General features: G+C 38.3%; 1 long non-coding RNA gene across 1 annotated transcript; it reads left to right on the top strand.

Moving 5' to 3' along the window:
- The first annotated feature begins 1,069 nt into the window (after window positions 1-1,069).
- LOC109382142 (uncharacterized) lies at window positions 1,070-3,821 on the top strand. Its single transcript, XR_002123884.1, has 2 exons — window positions 1,070-1,185; window positions 3,525-3,821. It is a non-coding gene; the product is annotated as an uncharacterized LOC109382142 (long non-coding RNA).
- Window positions 3,822-5,613: the final 1,792 nt, after the last annotated feature.

Here is a 5,613-nt window from a genome sequence, read left to right as displayed (position 1 = left end):
ACTATATGGTGAAATATTGGAAAGGTGTCACTTCTCTGGGAGAATCAGAATGAATTACCCAAATGAAAAAGACGATAAATATGCCAGGAAAGGTTATTCTTCCTGGGCTCTGTGGTGAGAAAATTGGAGGTGTTTCTTGAACAAGAAACCAGACCCTGATGAGAGGTCCCCTAGGGAGGACACAATTTGAAACAAACGGGAAATATTTTCTGTTGACTCACACAAGAGGCAGATTCCAATGAAGAGAGCCCTGTCAAATATGCCACTTGTACACCAGGATGGCCATTCTGTGTCAGGTTACAGTCATTGGTAAAGAAGACAACTTCACCAAAGTACCAGCCTTAAGATCTAGCTGGTAAGTACGCTTTAGTTTAGATAAGCCAAACAACCAAGAAAAATAGTCCAGGATAAGGGCAGGGCTTATGAAAGGTCAACCTTAAAGAACTTCTAGAAGGGATAAAGAAAGAGATTTTAAAGTTAGGTTTGGGTAGCCTGAAGCTCAGATTAAGAATCTCTGAGGCCAGGGCCAGCCAAGTGGCACGTTGGTTAAGAGCTGGCTTGGGACGCCTGAGGTCCCCGGTTCGGATCCCACATATGAGGGCCAGTGACACTGCCCTCTACAGCTAAGATGCTGAACAACAGCTCAACCTGGAGCTGGGCTGCTGTGAGTCNGGCCCTAGAGAGCTAAATTTTAAATGCAACTTAAAAAACATATTCAGTTTTCACAAAGAGGCTGAGGTGGTAGAAGTGTCCTATAACTGGATTGAGGTGATGGTTGCACAACTGTAAATTTACTAAAAATCATTGAATTGTACACTTAACCATGAGTAGATTTTTATGGTTTATGAGTTATAATTCAATAAAGCTGTTTTAAAAAATTTCATCAAATTTATGGATACTTAATAAAGAAATTGAGGTTTATGTAGCTTAGCCACAGGAAGTAATTTGCAGGTGTTTTTCCCATCATGTTTTATATTAGGGTCAAGATGTGCTAAGGCAGATCATAAGGTATATATGCTAGCTGTGATTTATTTAAACAAATTCACACTCCGGGGATTAACTTTCTCCAATTTTATTCTTCTCAACAGGCCCCTGTAAAGATCGCCGTCATTTTCAAGCAGCTAAGAGTTCTCATTGATTGTGTTTTAAGAAAAAAGCTTGAAAATCCTAAGATGTCCCTTGAAAGTAAGTGTTTGATTATAATGTAGATAGAAAACAGTATACTTTTAAACATTGGAGTACACTATACTGAGTTCTTAAATTCCAAGTGATTAAAAATGTTCTAATAAAATGTATTTAATGAATTCCATCAGATTCATAGACAGTTCTTCATTATTCACAACCTAATTATTCTCTTAAGATTCTTTTAGTTTACTCTTTCCTCTTCTAATCTTCACTTTTAAACTTCTGGCCATTTCACAGAAAAAAAGGATGATAAAACTGAGTATTGTAAATTTTGCTACTTCTTAGCATACTAATAAACAGATAATACAGTTATTGTAAAAAATAAGAGGAAGGAACTTCCTGTGAAGTTCCCAGCATCTTTTCTCTACCATTCTCACAAATGTAGAGCCTATTAGTCTGTATAGATTAAGTACATTATCCTTCAGTAGAAATCTGCAATGGACACCTGAGTTTCCAGTTAGTCTGGTGCAGTGTTTCCCAAACTTGCCAAATCATCAGAATCATCTCAGCAGTTGTTAAAAACACAAAGCCCAGAGACCTAGCCCAGATGCACTGAATCTATTGGAGAGGCCTGTGATGGTGTTATTATTCTTAAATCTCTTTTAATCTATAACACTTCCTTCTACTACCATCCTTTTTAAATGCAATTATTTTTTTATAAACTGGGTTATTTTTCTGGTAGAATTTCCCAGATTCAGGATGTGGTTGGTTGCATAATCATACTTTGATTTAACATGTTTCTCTATTCCCTATATTTCCTACAAACCAGTAGTTATATCTAGAAGCTTGATTCGAATCAGATATTTAGAAAAACAGTATTTTCTCGTTGGTGCTATATTCTTCCCCTTGTCAACACATCAGGAAGCACTTAAATTTAGTTTTCTGCTTTAAATGATAAGAATTGATTAATGGATTCAGTGTGATTGTATTTAACGAGTATCCCAGTTAATTCTCGTCAGGCAAGTTGGGGAGCTATTGATTAGCGCTACTGCCCAAAGCCTCACACTCAGTGTTTATTTGTATAACTGAACGTGAATGCATAAGAATTAAGTTGTATTAATTTTCCTGTACTGATGGAAACATAGATCGGGGTTTTTGTTTGTTTGTTTTTAAGCTGAGCCATCCTGCCACCTGTTGGCAGCTCAGCGGCTGATTAGCTTGGGCCGGAACTCGAACCGCTATTGCTCAGAGCTCAAACTCTTGAGCGAGCTCTTAACCAACTGAGCCACTAGGCCGGCCCTGGATTGAGTCTTGACATATTAAGAGATGTGGGCTCTTAGGGAGCTCTGTGCGTTACAACTCAGCCTTAGAAAGAATTACATTGTATAAAAAACAGATTGAACCTCAACTTAAGAAAAATGAATTTTAAAATGATTTCAGTGTTGCTCTTTGCCATAAAAGAGAAAGCAGAACTTACACCCTTGGACGAAGCGTATATTTTTGACTTGCGAGGAAGAATGAAGTACATTTGTGTCTTCTCTTTCTGGACTTCATAATAAGTTGGGATATAATGCACAGCTTTTGAAAAAGAAATAACACAAGTTGCTTTTGTGCTTTCTGTTTCTCTACTCTTTCTCAGATAAAAATTGTGGATCTTTTTATTCCCCTTGTAACAAGTGACCTTTCTTTACTTTTTTTTTTAAATGCCACTGTAGCCCCCAGGTACCTGACTGTCGGGCCACGGGCCCAGTTATCAGAAGTCCCCATTGCAACCATTGAAACCCAGAGCATTCTCTTATTGATGTGTCTAATATAAATACAGAATTTCAGTCTAGCAGCCCTAATAATTACAACTATCTAAAGAGGGGAAGTCACAATATCAGAGCAACTGTTTAGAAGTAGAAGCAGCTGTTAACACCTCCTTAGCAAATAGTGTAGCCTCTGTTGTGTATTTGTCTAATTAATTGGTATTTGATTACTTTCTTGTGTAGAGAGGTCTGTCACTTCCCTATTGACACCTCTCCAAGAGCACTTCCCTGTTAAAATTTGTTTCCTTTTGGCTAACCATGGAGAAACTGATAATAGTTCCTTCTTCCTTGTCCGTATTGTGGAAATCCTGACACACTGAAGAAATAAGTCCTTATAAAGGACTAACAGTTACATCATATCTCTTCAGGCCTTAGCCTACTTTTTGGCAAAGTAGATGTATAACTATAGCAATAATTAAAATATTTGTAGGGCAATAAATTATGTAGGCATCTATAGTTTTATAGTGAATATTGCTGGTGTTTTGTATTTTAAAGAATCTTATTAAAGTATACCTGTTGTTTATATGTGTATACATTACAAAATTAACTGGTGATGAATTTATTCATGGTTTTTTTTTTTCTTCCACTCAGATGACAAGATTCTACAGATCATTACGGAACTGATAAAAACAGAATAATCGAAACTGAAATTCATGGTCAGCTGCTTTAAAAATTAAGATGAAAATACAGTCATGAATTATGTGAAAAGAGACCATCCCATTAAGTATTTCAGTACTTAAAATGTTTGTACTAGCCATACCTTAAAGGTGGCAGAAAAAAGCACATACTTTAAACATGTGTAATTTTCTAGTTCCTTTTTAATGATTGATGATTATTCTCAGTGTATTTGCCACTACATTTACAATAAATTCTTTGGTATCATCCATGTTTTATGCATCATTATGTGCCTTATGGGCAAGGCCTGTGTGTGTAGTATATGTGACTTAGTGTTGTGATTCCCTGTGTACCCATCTCATTATCAGCCGTTTAGATCTTCTTGACCTAGAAGAGAAAATGAGCTCCAAAACCAGTTGTCATTACATTTCCATGGTAAGGGACAACTTCCAAAGTCAGTTATTTAATATTTGATACTCAAAATCAAAACCTAAATAAGCACACATTATAAATAGATGCCACCTATTTCAGTAACATTCACCAAGCATAAAGATGTTGTGCCGGAGGGCAGGCAGGAATGGCTAACGCTACTGTGGGATGGATAACTTGCACCATTTTCCTCATTCCTAAGCTTTGATATCACTGCCCTTGAACCCTTTTTTACCCATAATTGAATTGGCAAGGTTGGTAACCTTGAAATAGTAAAACATGCTTAGATATTTTTCACTGGTTTCATTTGTTTCAGTTACTGAGGGTCTTTTGAAACTATGTTGATTTTAAAGAGGAGTTTTCCCTTCATTTCCTACCAAGATTGTTGAGGAACTTCAAATATAGTCCTGTAAAGACCAAATGGCAGAAATTGTATTGTATATGAAGGACAAATTATTAGAATTAGGAACCTAGTCCAATTGCTTCACTCATACTAGGTACTCAGTATTGGTTGTTGAATGAATAAAAGAAGCTGTAACTTTCACGTTATGTGAAGATATAAGTAAAAATATTACTTATAGCAATCTAATTTTAGGTTTCTACTTGGAGTGTGATAAGGGAATTAAGAACAAGGAGTCAAATGGGACTGCGGTTTGGAATCTCTAGCTAGTGCCATTAATACAGATGGAGGTATCAAGTGGAAGAGATAGACTAGGTGCTGGGGGCAACTCAATTTGTGCCATGCAGAGACAGGGTGCAGAGTCCTGAAGGTAGAACTAATGTTGACTGAGCACTGTGTGTGTGCAAGCTAGTGCCAGATGTTTCTTGTGTATTAATTCATTTAATGCTCACAACAACCCTATGAGGTAGGTAGTACATTATTCCCGTTTTTCAGATGAGGAAACTGAGGCACAAAGAAGTGAAACAGTTTGTCCAAGATCACACTGTTAGTGGCAGAGGCATTATGGCTTCAGAACCATTTAAATTTCTGAAATGTAACCATTATTCCTTTGAAAATGAGAAACAGTGGCTCATCAGGATTAGGGTCATAGGGTTAGATAGTCTTTCCCACTCTAACCCTATGAAGTGATAGGGGATAGTTACCCTAGAGGTGATAGTTAAAGATAGGGGAGTGGAGATCACCAAAGGAGAGAGAAGACAGAACATAAGTGTGGTTAAAATCTTGGAGAACATTTCAAAGTCCATTTACTCCTTTCCATCTCCTCAGCCATCACTCAGACCCAGGCCACCATCACCTTTCACCTACATCACTGTAGTAATCTCCAAAGTAGGCTCTCCCCTTCTTACCCATCTCTAGCCCATTCTCTCTCTAACTCTAAGAATGATCTTTTTAAAAGATATCTGTCAGGCGGGCCGAGTGGCGCATTGGTTAAAAGCTGGCTTGGGATGCCAGAGGGCCCTGGTTCAGATCCCACATATGAGGGCCAGTGACACTGCCCTCTACAGCTAAGATGCTGAACAACAGCTCAACCTGAGCTGCGCTGCCGGTGAGTCGGCGGCGACAGGCTGCAGCCCTTGCTGCAGTGGGTTGCCATGGGCTACTGTGTGTAGCCAGCAGCCAGTGTGAGTGGCCAGCAGCCACAGTGAGCGGCCGTCCAGAAGCCGGCGACTGATC

The sequence above is a fragment of the Hipposideros armiger genome, unplaced genomic scaffold (genome assembly GCF_001890085.2).
Source record: "Hipposideros armiger isolate ML-2016 unplaced genomic scaffold, ASM189008v1 scaffold_60, whole genome shotgun sequence".
NCBI lineage: Eukaryota > Metazoa > Chordata > Mammalia > Chiroptera > Hipposideridae > Hipposideros > Hipposideros armiger.
Note: the sequence above shows the minus strand (reverse complement) of the source record. Positions and strands in the feature narration are given on the sequence as shown.